Source organism: Macadamia integrifolia, chromosome 13 (assembly GCF_013358625.1).
Source record: "Macadamia integrifolia cultivar HAES 741 chromosome 13, SCU_Mint_v3, whole genome shotgun sequence".
Lineage (NCBI taxonomy): Eukaryota > Viridiplantae > Streptophyta > Magnoliopsida > Proteales > Proteaceae > Macadamia > Macadamia integrifolia.
In genome coordinates this window covers 354,091-358,403 of record NC_056569.1, presented here as the reverse complement: position 1 = coordinate 358,403, position 4,313 = coordinate 354,091, and the positions used below count along the sequence as shown (strand labels likewise).

Here is a 4,313-nt window from a genome sequence, read left to right as displayed (position 1 = left end):
CCAATACAATGACCCAGATCTAATTTAAATGTCTTTTCACTGATTTAATGTTTTATTAGTTGTACCAGATCTAGGCCATTGTATTGGTTTAAATGGAAAGAATTGAATTAAGGTTTCAGGATAGATATTCCAGTGCATACCGACATGAATTCCGAGAGATTCTCAAAAACAAAACAGCTTCTCTAGGCAATTAAAAAAAAAATAAAAATAAAAATAAAAGAGAAAGAGAAAGAAACCTTGGGCAGCCTAAGTTGTGTGGACTTTACTCAAGTTCATGAAGTTCAATGCTTATTAATCAATCAAGACAGCAACAAAGACCACCCAGTTAAGTTGAGCATGTCAACTTGATACTCACATCAAATTAGGCATTGATCAATGGTTCAATTCTGAGCAATGGGTTTGATTGACTCATCCCCATAAAAGTCATACACAAAATCGTATTATCTACAAGTTTCATAAAAATTGACCAGGGTTATATATAGCATAAAAAGTACTGTACTTAACAGAACTAAAGGAAAGCATTGCGTATATCTTTGTATACTTGTAACACAATATATCAAAAAAAAAGAAAAGTGGTAAAACTAAACAAAGAAAGACAACTACACAGAACGAATTCTGAATTCACGATCTAATAAGGTACCCAAAAGAAAAGAAAAATATGCAGAAGAAAGTAAACCCGAAAAGGATTCCGACCTGAAAAAAGGCAAAAGTCAAGGCTGAATTCAAAAGTGTGGTGGTGGTGGTGATTGTTGTCTTGCGGAGGCTCAAATCACATCCGAAGAGAGATGGCTACCATAGATTGACATCCCACATGACTCCGCGGGACCAGGGTGGCCATGGGTTCTCTCCCCACCACCACCACCACCACCACCACCTTCGGAGCCCCATGAAGAGTGACCAATATTATCTGAGATCGAACTTCGACTACAACAAAGGAGGCTTATAGCTGCGGCCTTTTTCCACAGTAAAAGATCTAAAAATCCGTAGCAATTGCCTATTGCTGCGGATTACCTGCGATTTTCTATCCACAGCTATAAGTGCCGTCGCTAAATCTGTAGCTGCGGATTTCACACCGCAAGGACAGGGTACTCTATAGTTGTGGATATTTAACTATGAATGTTTACGCAGCAAATCTATTGCTGTGGATTTCTAACTGTGAATTTTTTCCGCAGTAAATCTATAGCTAATATTTAACTGCGAATGTTTCCGCTGTAAATTTATTACTGCGGACTTTTAACTGTGTATTTTTGTCACAGCAACTTTATAGCTGCAGATATGTAACTGCGAATGTTTCCACAGTTAATTTGTTGCTGCGGACTTTAGACTTGAATTTTTTCCACAACAAATTTATAACTACGGATATATAACTGTGAATGTTTTCACAATAAATCTATTCCTACGAAATTCTAACTGCGTGTTGTTTCCACAATAAATCAATAGTTGCGGATTTTAGCTAAGAAATTTTGCGCCCCAAAAATTTATAACTGCACTTTTGTAGTGCCATATTTTTTGCGCAGAAAAATCTATAACTATGGATTTTAACCGCGAAATTTTGTGTTTCAAAATTTGTAACTGCGCTTTTAATAGTGATGAAATTTTTTATGCAGCAAAATCTATAACTACGGAATTTAGATGCACAAATTTTCACCTCAATTTGTAACTGCGCTTTTATAATGGTGAATATTGTGTAAAAATTCTATAGCTGTGAATTTTAATTGTGAATGTTTATTGAACTTATATAATCGATCCAATACACAATATAGTAACTTATATATTAAAAAAAAATACATAACTGTATAAATCCTGTTTACCAACCAAATAAAATCCATGATCATCTTCCCAATCAATTGTATGCAAAATAACAAATTCCAAATCTTATATAAAAAAATTAAACTCCATCATACTTTAAGAATTCAAATTGTATGGTAAAAAAAAAAAAAACTATTAGACTCCACTAGTTTTTAAGTGCTCCTTCTTCAGGTCCAAGCCTCCCAAGCTCTATATTTGAATTTCTGAGTTATTTCCTATAAAAAAAATTGTTATTTTATAATCAAATTGTAAATACTCATAACAAAATCATTAATTGTATATCACTTTACCTTGTTGTGATAACTCATTTTGACCATTAAAAGTACCGAATACCTATCACAAATATATAGATAACAATGGATTATCATTAAGAAAAAAAATGTTAAAAATAAAAATCACTAAATTATAAGTATTTTTTAGTATAAAATTTTAAATATTTATATTACCTGTTCCATCGACTGTGAAGGAGGGAGTGTACAATCTTCCATGTCCAACTCAGGACATAAATCTTAAATGGTTGACACAAGTTTTTCAATTAAGGTTTGCATCGTATCAACCTTATTTTCCAGTGAAAGCACCCTTTAATCATATTCAAAACTTGTCCCAATTTCTCCAAGGAGACAATAAGTTGAAGAAGTTGTAGGAAGCAATCCTAACCCAAAAACACGTCCATATTTATCTTTTTTCTTCACTTGAGAATAAATGTCATTATCCCAAGTGATATTCTCACTCGTGTTTTGGGAGGTATTGGATTCTGATTTTTTTCTCTCAGTTTTATCCTGCAATTCACAAACAAGTATGTTACTTTAAATAAGTGTGAATATATTAAAAGATAATATTTGAATATTATTTTAATTAAAAAATATAAATAATAAATACAATCATAGCTCGTGCAATGTCATCTAGAGGATCCCTGTCTCTGCGTTTATGAGTAATTATATATAAGTCTCATAGTCTAACTCCACTCCAATTTCTTTATGCTATTTTCACATTATAAATGTCATAATTAGAAACTTCATACCAAAATAGAAATGAATAACAGAACCATTTCATTTTTTAGTTATAATCTTATCAATAATTACCTTCTCATCACGAATTCTTGCAAAAAAAATTTGACCCACAGTATGGGTATTTGAGTAGAAATGAAGCTGTGGGTTTTGGCAGGATAGGGGGAGCAACCAGGTGGTCTAACAGAGAAGAAGAAGAAGCCAATGCTTGCAAGGTATTTGAGTATAAGCATGGTGAGCAAGTAGGGAAGCCCAGTCCATTAGAGACCCGGCCATGGCTTGGGATGAAGCTGAACGAGAAAAATGGAACCTTAAACCAAAATCATATCAGTTTCAACACCCACGTAGCAAGAACAAAAGTTAACTAGTAGTGGCTTCAAAAACATTGAGATACTATGAGTAGAATCTGTTGTAGACCTTCTGCAAATCATTGGACTGAGATCCAGCAACCCAAAGGGCTTAAGGAAAAAAAAAAATTGAATCACAATATCAGCAACATGTTGTACCCCCAAAGATGGTACCAATCCAACAGTTGGATTGACAATTACATCAGATCAAAGTAAATAGAAACTTGTTGTACATAATTAGTAACTATGTAAAACCACAAACCCTAGGATAGAATACCCTTAAACTGATATCATTAACAGGCCTTTAACACAATAGAAGAACCCTAAATTATCACAGAAACTGATCATCAGATCACAGAGAGCAAGCCCAAATCAAAAATAGCAACTAGATACTAAAATAATAAACCTATAGTAACCAGCTGATGGAAGCGATAGATGGGGACACAATTCCTATCGATCGAATGGGGTAGTGTGTATCCTAACACTTCTACAAAGAATGACCCAAGTCTTATGGCTGGAAAGTGGTGCAGCAGCTGATGATGAAATTAGAAACTATGGAAGAAAATAGTAACTTACCGACCATAGCAGATCCAAAGAAAATAGTAACTAACCTCTCATATTTTCAATCTCGTTTAAATGCTCAAGTTCAGAGACAGCATCAGCAGAAATATAACAATACAAATCTTCATCAAAATCTGTAAACTAGAATAGCAGAAACAACAAGAATTGAAGATAATATAATGGAATGGAGAACAGGGGGGGGGCCGTCTGGGGGCTGGGGGGGGGGAGGGTTAGATATGGGAATGGGAGGAACCAGATGTATCGATGAGCCAAAAAAAAAAAAAAAAAAAAATAGAACAAGAAATTGACCTAACTGACAGATTACTACCTAAAAAGATGACAGGAGACAAAAGATAGAAAAAACAGGAGTAGTTTCAATCTCGTTTAAATTCTTTAGTTCAGAGACAACATCAAAAAAAATATAACAATACAAAGTTTCAGAAAAATCTGTGAACTAGAATAGCAGAAACAACAAAAATTGAAGATAATTAAGTCTCACAATCAAGAGGAGTGTGATAATTCAGAGTTACTGGGAAAGGAGATGAGTTGGACAGAACTCTAGAAACCCTTCTTCCAAAATGAGTCTCTC

The 4,313-nt window shown here is 33.9% G+C and overlaps 1 long non-coding RNA gene across 1 annotated transcript; it reads right to left on the bottom strand.

The window, feature by feature from the left end:
- Positions 1–1,703: 1,703 nt before the first annotated feature.
- LOC122059377 lies at positions 1,704–3,913 on the bottom strand. The gene is made up of 4 exons (XR_006134030.1): positions 2,689–3,913; positions 2,256–2,588; positions 2,100–2,142; positions 1,704–2,024 (listed from the first exon to the last, which is right to left on the bottom strand). It is a non-coding gene; the product is annotated as an uncharacterized LOC122059377 (long non-coding RNA).
- Between the last annotated feature and the right edge of the window lie 400 nt (positions 3,914–4,313).